Source organism: Macaca fascicularis, chromosome 6, assembly GCF_037993035.2.
Source record: "Macaca fascicularis isolate 582-1 chromosome 6, T2T-MFA8v1.1".
NCBI classification, from domain to species: domain Eukaryota; kingdom Metazoa; phylum Chordata; class Mammalia; order Primates; family Cercopithecidae; genus Macaca; species Macaca fascicularis.
Window position 1 is genome coordinate 123,881,066 of NC_088380.1, and position 12,554 is coordinate 123,893,619.

Below are 12,554 nucleotides of genomic sequence, written 5' to 3' on the forward strand. Positions count from 1 at the left end.
AAGAACTAACATGAATTCAGTTGTTACAGCCGTAATAATTCCATGGCTGTGAACACACCAATGGCTGGATTCCTTGGCAGGCAATGTGAGATACAGCCTGCTGCCAGCTGCTGTATTTAAGGTTGCTTTAGATTAGAATGCAGATGTACAACATTTAAAGTTTATGGTTTAAACATGGATTCATGAATCACTTGAAAGTCACCCCAACCTGTGAAGTTCCAGAACAGCTTTAGACTAAATTACAGATTAACCTAAGCTGTAAGATGCACTAGACACTGCCTTGCGTAGTAGGGACTGGAGACAAAACCTTCTCAGGACTTTGCTTCCAGAGAGCTCTTGACAGATGAACTTTGTGAATGTGTGGATGAAAATGAAATAAGATATTTTTTTAACCTCATACCCATAGGAAGAACAAAGCTCAAGTTTGAGAGTTTCAGTGAGCATAACATTTAAGAGAGCTAAATAAATTTTCTCAGCACAGGAAACACAGTCAGATTTTTCTGTTTTATTTTCCTCTAATAAGATGCAACTAGGAAGATCTCTATTCAGTTTGTGACTTCATAGCCGACATATTGAGGGACCTGTTAACTCTTTTTATAAATTGAGATTAGCATACATTTCTTTGGGGAAGAGCGGGAGGGAGACAGGGAAAAAGAGCTTACTGCAGAAATAAAAAGATCCAACATTTTTATACTGGGCTGAAGAACATATATATCTGAATATTCATAAGGGGTATGATTTAAAGAGTATCTAAGATTGTCTGAAACCACAAGCTCTTCAGTTGTAGAATAGTTGGTGTTGCCTTAGGATTTACTTCTTTTCTTAAAGCCTCTACTTTTAAAGCTTCCAATTTTACTTTTTTGCTCAAAAGTTCAATTCTGTTTTCTTCATTTAACATCAGAACTTGTTTTGCTTTCTCCTTCTCTTTACTTTGATGTGCTATCCTGAAAAAAAATATCAGTAATACTCTTTCATCTTATGGACCTCTGTGCTATTTAGATTTTTTTATTTTACAAATGGAGTCAGTTCCTTTTCACTGACTTAACTCTACCTGAATTTCTCTCTCCCACTGCTGCTCATATCAGAATCTGAGCCATCTTCCCCAACAGTTTCCTGCTGCCTGGGGCGCACATATCTCATCTTTTGTACTTTTGCTTAGGCTCTGGTTCCCACATATTCCCATTTTTAATGCAGAGCCATTGTGAATTTTGTGAGCCTGCACAAATCTTATTCATTCTCTTCTCTCTGCATCAAGGCATCAGAGGCAACATGCATTGACCACATAGTTACACTCTGCTATGCTGTCCACTCTTAGTGTTTAATGCCTAATGCCTTTTAAGTGGTGATACTGTGTAAGCAAATACAGACATAAGTATAGACACACACAACACACGAACATATACATGAAAGTGAGTGAATAATGTAATGAAATAATTTTAAGTGGCAGGAAGGTGAAGGAGACCTTCTGACCTTTCCTTGCTGAAATTGGCAGTTTGTGAGGTCTTAGATGTACTTTAGGAGACGTGTTGTTGTTGTTGTTGTTTAGTTTTTTGAATTAAAATTTCAGACATGGGCGGGCACGGTGGCTCACGCCTGTAATCCCAGCACTGTGGGAGGCCAAGGTGGGCAGATCACGAGGTCAGGAGGTGGAGATCATCCTGGCTAACACGGTGAAACCCAGTCTCTACTAAAAATACAAAATTTAGCCAGTCATGGTGGTGGGCGCCTGTAGTCCCAGCTACTTGGGAGGCTGAGGCAGGAGAATGGCGTGAACCCAGGAGGCAGAGCTTGCAGTGAGCCGAGATCGTGCCACTACACTCCAGCTTGGGCACATCCAGACATTGAGGCTGGGCACATTTTCGCTAGTTCTTCAAGAGGTGGAAGGGCCCCCATATCCCTGCCAGCTGGTTTGCTTCGCACATTTATGTGGCCTTGTTGACCTCTAAAGGTATTTTAGTTTGACTCTTGCTCTCTATATCTCTGCATTGTTTGGACTTTCCATGTTAAGACTACAGTCAAGAAAGCACAGGAAAAATAAAAGAACAAAAAAACACGAATCTAAGAATGTTTGTGGCCGGGTATGGTGTCTCATACCTGTAACCCCAGCACCCTGGGAGGCCGAGGCGGGTGAATCACCTGAGGTCAGGAGTTCAAGACCAGCCTGGCCAACATGGTGAAACCCTCTCTCTAATACACACACACACACACACACACACACACACACACACAATAGCTGGGCGTTGTGGCTTACACCTATGATCCCAGCTACTCGGGAGGTTGAGGCAGGAGAATCGCTTGAAACAGGGAGGTGGAGGTTGTGGTGAGTTGAGATCGCGCCACTGCACTCCAGCCTGGGTGAGAGAGCAAGACTCTATCTCAAAAAGAGAGAGAGAGAGAGAGAGAGAGAGAGAGAGAGAGAGAGAGAGAGCGCATATTTGCGCTCTGCCACAGTCATTCACAGGGAATGATCATGAAGAGAAAGACCAAAGAAAGTTTTCCAAGACGCTATGCAAAGTGACTATTGGTTGAAATGACTTGGTTCTACCCTTGCATTCTCAGAGTCCAAATATATTTTGTAGCAAACTAGAGCAGCAAGTAGATCTCCCAGTGTTTTCATTATATTATTCACATTTTAAGAATATAGCGCATACCAGATTCAACTGGTTAATAAACAATAAGAGCTAAAACTATCAAAGGAACCTGAAAAGTACAGTTATGGGACGGCCCCCAGTCTCTCCCTATAGACTTTCAGAATGCCATGTCACATGACAAATGACAAATTTATTGCTTTTTAATGTTCAGGAACTGTCATGGAAACTGGGAATCCTGAAGTATATATGACAAGGTGCTACCTCTCCCCACCAGAGTTCCCTTCATTACCACTACCCATCCCGACCCAACAAAGTGAGGCATAAGGTAGAAATGTATTACACAAAAGTGCTACTACGGTAGTGCAAATGTATTCTCCTTAAAGTGTGTGTTTATCTTTTCGGGAAGTCCGTGGAAAGGTTTGTTCCTTCTCTCTGTATGGGTGGCAGAGAATACATAGGCATTTTCTACCACTTTTCTGTTTCTCTTTCCCTATGCTTTTATAACCCATTTCTTATTTCCAGCACCATTTTTATAAGTCATGTTTTGGCCCCCATTTACAAGGGCATTGCACAAATCCTGTCTGAAGGCCATCATTTTTTCCAACAGAAATAACTTGAGCAAATATACAAGGTTAAGCACCAATTAAGGTGGAAAATGCTGAGTTCTGATGCTGTTCTTGTTACGTATTCCTCCCAAGGGACACCTTCCAATGTGAGTGAATAGGCAGGTGAGTTCTGCCATAGATTCAGAGTTAGTCTTTCATTTATTCTTGCTTATTGTGGGAAAAAAGGGTCGTTAATTAAAATGGGTATAAATTCTAAGATACTGGTCAAAATAAGTAATGCAAATATTCTTTGAGTGAGGTTAATTATGAACTTTCCTTTTGATTGTCCTTTCCTTTCTGGTAGAACAACAGAAGCTTGTTCTCTGTAAACAAGCTGAGTGATGTATGTGGCACCTGACAAGAGAGTCAGTGCCAAAACCTGAAATTTACAGGAGTGGCTGGCGAAGGGGGAGAGGGAGGGATAGAAATGTGATGAAGGGTGCATATACCACTGCCTTTGTTCAAAAACTTCACTGACTGCAGGTCTGCCCAGTCTCTCTAGTCTTCTGCCAACATAATCATACTATGCGAGTTTCCTTAAGACCCCACTATTTTCTTTAATATCTCTCATATGATTTGTTCCCATCTCAGCAGAAAGCACATCTTGAACAGAGCCTTTTTCTAACACATCTCTGTGCTACCCTGAATACTGCTTTGGTCAGTGTGTTTCTATTGCTTGGGAATTAAAATACACCTTTAAAAATTTGCACAGGGAGGCAGTTGGGCCTCCCAATGGTTAAAATCAAAAATATTCACTGGAAGTCCCAGTTGTCTGCAATTTGAAGATGGCGATATGTGGTTAAATTAGCCTCTGCTAGGGTTAAAAACAGAACAAAAAAACCCTTCACGCCAGAATCCACAAAGATCATCTGCCATCACAGGGTCACTCATTGCAAGTAGCAGCAGGACAGGCACCACCTGCCAGTCCCACCAAGAGGAGAGAACAGTTAGGAACAAATGAAAAGAAAAATGGAAGCTGCTGTCATGTTCAAGAGCTTCAGGTTGCGTGGATGTTTCTCTTGAATCTGAATACATTATTTACAAAACCTAAGGAATCTGTTTTGTATTCCACATTGCATTCTTAAAAACATTTTCTTATTAGATTTGCTAAGAAAACTCCACGCTTTAGGCTTCCAACAAGTTTCTGTGTGCAATAAGCAGAGGGCTGGAAATATCTGCCTCTGTGTCCTGACTGGTCCCATCTGTCCATGTTTGGCAAGCCTAATCTGTATTTCTGCTTGTATTCAGGATTGGTTATCACACAACGGAAGGACGTGGGTGGAAAAGCTGTAGACAGTCAGATAACTGAGCTGACCAGGCAGAGGTCTGTGTTTTTCAGTGTAGAGCCACTGCATGTTTATTTCTTTTCATTCTTCGTGCTTGTTCTTTTCTTAGTCTAGCGAGAAGAAACAAGAAGAAACTATTTCTAAAACCTATTTAGAGTCGTTAGAATGTGAAATCAGACTCCCCTGAGGAGGAATCAGACATAGCAGACAGTGTGAACTATAAGCCCACCACAGGCTTAGACAGAAAAAGATCAAATATCTCTGACATATGGTGGGAGGATTTTAAGGTCCTGATATTAGACATGCTAGCAAGGGGGGAGGCCGCTTGTAGGAAAGAGAGAAAGAAGTGGAAAGCAGTTTTTTGGTTACAGATAATTAGCCATACGTGTTTCTGAGCTTCAAAACCTCCTTTGTTAAGTACATTAAAAATGACACAGTATTTGATTTAGATCCACAGGAAAAGGAAAAGATGAAGTCAGAAATCACATTAGTAATTCTGTTGTACTTAAAAAAATTAAAGGCAGAGTACAAATTGAGGTAAATGAAAGTAAAACAAAGATCAGTCAGAATAATGGCATAGTGGATGGCAACAGCTTGTTAAACCTATGCATCTAGAACTTTAAGGAGACTGATGGAAATGCACTTTACAACCCTAATGGATATATTTTAGGATGTTTTAAAAGCACACAATCTTCATGTAACACTTTAAAATGATTCAGTGGCCCCAATTAGGTACACTAGAGAGGTAAAACTAATAAAAATACTGTGACGTTAGGACAAAGAGTCTATGCTGGTTTATTCTATGCAACAGGTGTTGTGGAGTTGACGACTCTCTGAATTTTTTTTCTCGGATGTGTCTTATAAGAACCCAAGGCATACATCTTCAATTGGTTTTGCTTTTTCTCATTATTGTTATTGTTTTGTTTCTTGGTTAGACTATTTTGGAAGAAATATGCAGACGGTAAAGATCTAAAATTTCTTCTAGTTTTTCTTAAAATTCTTTACACATTTAGAGATGTAGTTAAAACTACTAATCTGGAAAATTGATTTTAAAATAAGTAAATAATTACACATGAGTAAATATCAACCTAAAATATGTTTTTAAAACTAAATATTCCACTTTAATTTATAATAACTGATTTTTGTAATACATATGATACATTGCAATTACTTATTACAGATAAACTGTCTTTTTTTTTTTTTTTTTTTTTTTTAGCTAGGCCTGTGATTTCTGTTGATGACAATAGGGCAAATTTCTAATTATTTTCAGTTGCATAGAGTCTCTAGTTTTTTATTAAACCAAGGGTTTCCTCTCATTTAATCTGCCTGTTTGTGGTGAACTTGCATATTAAATTACTGTTATTTTATCATTTTTGTTAGATCAAATTTTTTCCTTAACTTACGTCTTTTTACCTAATTTGTCTATTACCATGAGACCTTGCTGATCTCATGTTTTTTATTCATCCAAATTACCTATATTGGTGAATAAATGTATCATCTTTCAACATAACACAACCTCAAGACAGCAATCTGACAGTTTTCTAGGTCTGACTCATCCAGGGGTCATAGCTTGGTATGGTGCTAAAGAGTGATTTTGAAAAGATTTAATAGCCAATTCAGCAAAGACTGACAAATCAGAACAAACATTAAGTCATTAGGGCTGAGGCAGAGTCCTAGAGGTTCCCTGACGTGGCAGGCGTTAACACTTGAATTGCTGAATTGATTGTGGCCTGTGTGGCTAACTGGGAGATGGCCCAGGCTAGCTGGTTGGCGAGCTCCTAGCTGTGGTCATTCACCAATTTCTAAGTCTTTCATTATTCAACAGCAAAAATGTTTATGCAGGATCTGAGTGTGTGCCTGATGCATGTGACCCCTCGGGAGGCTATCTCTCCAGAGATCCATTTTGATATGGTTCAGGTGTGTCTCTACCCAAATCTCATCTTGAATTGTAACTACCACAATTCCCACATGTCATGCAAGGAACCCGGTGGGAGGTGACTGAATTATGGGAGCAGGTCTTTCCTGTGCTGTTCTCATGATAGTGAATGAGTCTCACGAGATATGATGGTTTTAAAAAGGGAGTTTCCCTGCACAAGCTCTTCTTATCTTGTCTGCCACCATGTGAGACGTGCCTTTCATCTTCTGCCAAGATTGTGAGGCCTCCCCAGCCATGTGAAACTGTAAGTCCAATAAACTGCTTTTGTTTGTAAATTGCCCAGTCTTGGGTATGTCTTAATAGCAGTATGAAAACACATTTCTTCCTCAAATACTTGTAGGAAGTCCCCGTTCATAAGTGATTTAGCACCTTGCTACTTGCAGTGTAGTATATGGCTCAGCAACATCTTAGCCTCATCTGGAGTTTCTTGGCAAGACAGAATCTCAGACCCTACCCCAGTCCTACTAAATCAGAATCTGCATTTTTGTAAAGTCCCTGAGTGACCTGTGTGCACCTTGAAGTTTGGGAAGCATTGGTTAGCACCTGCAGGAGGTAAAAATGAGTCTATTCAGTATTTCTTAGTCTAGACCATATATTAGAAGCCACTGGGAAACATTTAAAAAATACACATGGCTAGGTCCTATCCCATGAGAATCTAATTTAATTGGTCTGGGATGGGGCTTATAGTAGCATTTTTAAAAAACTTTACTTGGTAATTATTCTGTGCAGCCTGGGTTAAGAATAATGACATCTCTATCTGATGTAACTGGAGTAGGTACAATTTGTTTCATCTGGGACAAAAATGTACAGAACCACAAGGCAAATTTACTCATATTTGCCACTGGGCTTGAATATCAAAGTTGGCTTCAGGCCCCTCTGCTATCAGGAAAATTTAGCAACTAGTACAGGTGACCCCTTTGAACAGAAATGTATCTATTAATTGTGGTTTTATGCCTAATTTCTTTAAGACAGAAAATTATAAGACATGTGGAAAGAATCTGCTGTTATTTTAGACTGGTAGTATCAGGAATTAAGATTTTATCGTGTGCAGTTCATGTCCTTTACAGGGACATGGATGAAGCTGGAAACCATCATTCTGAGCAAACTATCGCAAGGACAGAAAACCAAACACCGCATGTTCTCACTCATAGGTTGGAATTGAACAATGAGAACACCTGAACATAGGGTGGGGAACATCACACACCAGGGCCTGCCGGGGGGTGGGGGGATGGGGAAGGGATAGCATTAGGAGATATACCTAATATAAATGGTGAGTTAACGGGTGCAGCACACCAACATGGCACATGTATACATATGTAACAAACCTGCACATTTTGCACATGTACCCTAGAACTTAAAGTATATATATATATATATAAAAGTAAAGAGAGACATAATAGTCAGAAGAGATATACTTATATTTGGTCACTAATAAATAAACAATCCCAGGAGTCACTTAGCAGTGGGAAGGCCAAACAGGTAGTCAATTTTAAGAACTATTTGAGAAATATCCTTCCTCTAACAAATAAACTGACTTCAATCTTCAGGATTGGATATAAGGGTTTCCAATTATTTTAAGTTAGGCATTATAACCTCAGGACAAAATGTATCTGCAAATTTCCCAATTTTTCAAGTAAATATAAGCCTCATTAAAAAAAAAGATTTTATCGTGTGCAATGTACAACTGGCCTTCTATGTGAGACTTTCCTCTCATGCCAAGTTAGAGTTCATTCATTCATTCTTCATTCATGTATTTATTTAATCTTTCATTCAAATTATATACATGGATCTCTTACATGTCACCAGTAACATAACTGGTAAAAAGGACAATGTCTCCAGTTTGATCTTCCCTTTGCTATCTGCCTCTCAATATGAAAATATGACCATCTTATTTTCTCTTCAAGCTGGAAAGGTAGGTTTTCCTAAATATGAACAAAATACATTTTCTTTATGATATAGAGAAATTATCTAACATTAAAGGACAATTCTTGAATATAATAGATTTTGTTCAGTTTCCACAGGTATTTCTCTATCAATCAGTTTCCTGAGACATGAGGCACCAGATAACAAACGCACCCCACCAAGCTGTTGATCACACGCTACTGCCCAGCTATTGCAAACCGGGACTCTCATCATCTAGAGGGGGAGAGGAAGAAAAGGTGTTTTTGCCAACACCATGAAAGGCATCAGTAAGGCAACTTATTAGAGATAATCTAGTAACTAACCTGTGAACTCTAACTCGAGATACAACTTCAGAGACCACGCACAGTATATGGTCCTGAAATAGTGAACCATTGTGCACTTTTTTCACCAATGCCTCAATCATTGCAATTGATTTTTTCATGCATGCATGCATTCATTCAACAAACTTTTATTAAGTACCTGCTATACGGGTTGTACTCTGTTGAACTTTGGAGAAATAAAATAAATTAAGAGATGTTTTCTGGTCTCACATTGTTTCTAGGCTAGATAATTGCTTCTATGAAAACATCAAATGCATTATATTATAATTAACTGTTTCTTTTAAAAAAAAAAGTTTATTTAAGTTCCAGGGTAGATGTGTAGGTTTGCTGCATAGATAAACATGTATCATGGGGGTTTGTTGTACAGATATTTCATCATCCAGGTATTAAGCCTAGTACCCATTAGTTGTTTTCCCTGATCATCTTCTTCCTCCTACCCTCCACTCTCCAATGGGCCCCAGTGTGTGTTGTTCCCCTCAGTGTGTACATGTGTTCATTTTTTAGCTCCAACTTATACGTGAGAACATGGGGTATTCTCTGTTTTCTGTTCCTGTGTTAGTTTGCCAAGGATAATGGCCCCCAGATCCATCCATGTTTCCTGCAAAGGATATGACCTCTTTCTATTTTACGGCTGCATAGTATTCCATGGTGTATATGTACCACATTTTCTTTATCCAGTCTAATGTTGATGGGCATTTAGGTTGATTCCACGGCTTTGCTATTGTGAATAGTGCTGCAATGAACATACATGTACATGTGTTATTGGAATAGAATGATTTATATTCCTTTAGGTATATACCAAGTAATGAGATTGCTGGGTGGAATGGTATTTCTGTCTTTAGTCTTTGAGGATCACCACACCGGTTTTCACAATGGTTGAACTAATTACACTCTCACCAACAGTGTATAAGCATTCCTTTTTCTCCTCAACCTGACCAGCATCTGTTATTTTTTGACTTTTTTTGACCATTCTGACTGGTGTGAGATAGTATCTCTTTGTAGTTTTGACTTGTATTTCTCTAATGATCAGTGATATTGAGCCTTTTTTCTTGTAATTGTTGGACACATGTATGTCTTCTTTTGAAAATTGTCTCTTTATGTCATTTGCCCACTTATTAACAAGGGTGTTTGTGTTTTTCTTGTAAATTTGTTTAAGTTCCTTGTAGATGCTGGATACTAGAACTTGTCAGATGCACAGTTTGCAAAAATTTTCTCCCATGTCTCTATTTCACCCCCTAGGCCAGGAACTCCTTGATGGTAAAGATAGTGTCTTATTAATTTACATATATCTAGAATGTTTAGCACAATTTTTGGTATATTACATACTCATTCAATATTTTGTGGAAATAAATTTGTGAATACATCTCACAGTCTTGGATTCTGAGTAATATAAGTAAATTTAACATTCTTGTTGTATGTGCTGCTGTCTCCCTACACTGCCTAGATAATGAATAAGAGAGGCAGTGATTCTAGGTTTTTACTTATACTTTGATTTATTACAATTAGCAATGACAGGATAGATTGTTGTGTCAGAGTCTTAAAAATTAGTAATCACTAGAATCTCAAAATGATAAAAATGTCTTGAAATGAAGTGGATTTCCTGTTTTTTTTTGTTTTGTTTTGTTTTGTTTTTTTTTTTTTTTAAATTCTGAGGCCATTTTACTTCCTCACAGACATGGAAGTCTATGTTAACACTGTGTCACTATAAAAGAGCCAGACTTACCCTAGATGATCTCTTGATCTCTGTGTGGACTATTCAGTTTAGAGGTTAATTTGTGGTGATAAAATTATCTTAGGTGGACTGGGGATTCTGGCTCTGTGTCTACAATATAGTACTAATTAATAATTAACACATAAAGAAAGGAAAGTGTAAATCAGTAACTCTAGTTCCCTCAGGAACATCTAGGCCTCTTTCTCAGATTCATAAGCTGACCCTGAAACACCCCAAATTCCTCAGAAATGACAGCATGATATGCTAAGTCTCTCATCCTTTACTTGCCCTTTGATTATGTGATACTAACTTTTTAATTACACAATGGTTCCCACAAGAGATGTCAGTTCTCATTTCATCTACCATTTATTGAGAGCTTAGTCTTCTCCAGCCACTGTAGCAAACTATAGCTATGTAATCCAACTTACGATTTTGAAATACTCTTAAGAGTTGGCTGTATAAGTTCTCATTTTGCAAATTTTAAAAAAAGGCTCAGAGAATTGCTCTACATCATTTGGCTACTAGTAATTGGCAGAACTAAAATTCTCCTAGATTTTTATGATTCCAAAGTTGTTCTGTTATTTATTGCCCCTTAGGACAACTTTTGTTTTAATTTCTTGCATAAAAAGGAACACAACTGGCTATGTTTCATTGAGGAAACTGCCATTTCAGGTTATTTATTTTCCCTTAACTTTGCAGAGACAATGCAAGAATTCAAGCTAGTGAGTCTCTCTATGATATCACGAAATTTGGTGAATCACAGAAACCACAGGTGTTCATGAAATGTGATATTGAATGAAAGGCCATGTATTTGTGAAAGAAAACCTGTCTGAGAAGTCTGCTGGCATTCTTTTAGTTACTCGGATAGGAAAAAAATTTTGCTATGTGGAAGAAAATATACACTGGACCAAGCGGCAGAGAATGTGGGCCCTGATCCCAATTCCCTGACATATTAGATTTGCCATCTAGAAACAAAGCATTATTTCCCTCTCTTTTGCCTCAGTGAGAATGAAGTAAAAAAGTGAATATGAACATACTTTGAAAATGTTAAAGCACTCTGCAGATGAATGTCTTAGGAGTATTTTGTATTTAGTATGAGAAATTATCTGAGCATGAAATGTACTAGGTTTCTATTCAAGCACACTGGTCCTCCATTTTGAAAACTGGGAAGGAATCTTTGGGAAAATGAGGGTTGTACTCCACCTACTTCTTTACTACGATAACCAACCCACCCAAAGTCTGGTCAAATTTACATCCTAAATACCTCAATTTACCCAATTCTCCCCATCCCTATCACTAGTACCTAATTCAATCAACCAGTGTCTTACATCTGGACTCCTGTAGGAGCCTCCTAAGTAGTTTCCCTGTAACTATTTGTTGTTTCTTCCAATCCATTCTTCAAACTATAGGCAGAGTAAACATTTCATAAAGCAAAACGATTTGGATGACTGTCTTAGTTCATTTGTTTTGCTGTAAAGGAATACTTGAGGCTGGGTAGCTTATTAAAAAAAGAGATTAATTTGGCTCACAGTTCTGCAGGCTGCACAAGAAACATGGTGCCAGTATCTGCTTCAGGTGAGGGCTTCAGGCTGCTTCCACTCATTGTGGAAGGCGACGAAGAGCCAATGTGCCCAGAGCTCACATGGTGAGAGAAGAGGCAAGGTAGGGGTGGTAGGCAGCAGGCTCTTTTTACAACCAGCTCTCACAGGAACTAACAGAACAAGTACTCACTCGTTACCATGGGGACAGTACCAAACCACTCCTAAGGGATCTACCCTTATGGCCCAAATACCTTTAATTTGGTCTTACCTACAATATTGGGGATCAAATTTCGACATGAGGTTTGTGGGCAACAAATATTTATAGTATAGCGGTCCATCTTTGATCTTTTAAATCACACATCCTTCTTCTCACATATAAAATGCAATCATTCCATCCCAATAGTTTCCAAAAGTCTTAATTTGTTCCAGCACCAACTCCTAAAAGTCTAAAGTCTAATGGATTTTTGCTTTGGTAATGACCCTTCTTGGATTTTTTAATACTTTCCCATCATTCTTAAGATATTTCAAATACACTGATGTCATCTGCAGGGCCAGCACCCCACCCCACCATGCTGCACTACTCTCCTCTAAGTCCTTGACAGTCCTTTGTCCCTTGTCCTTGAACATGCCACGTTTTGTTT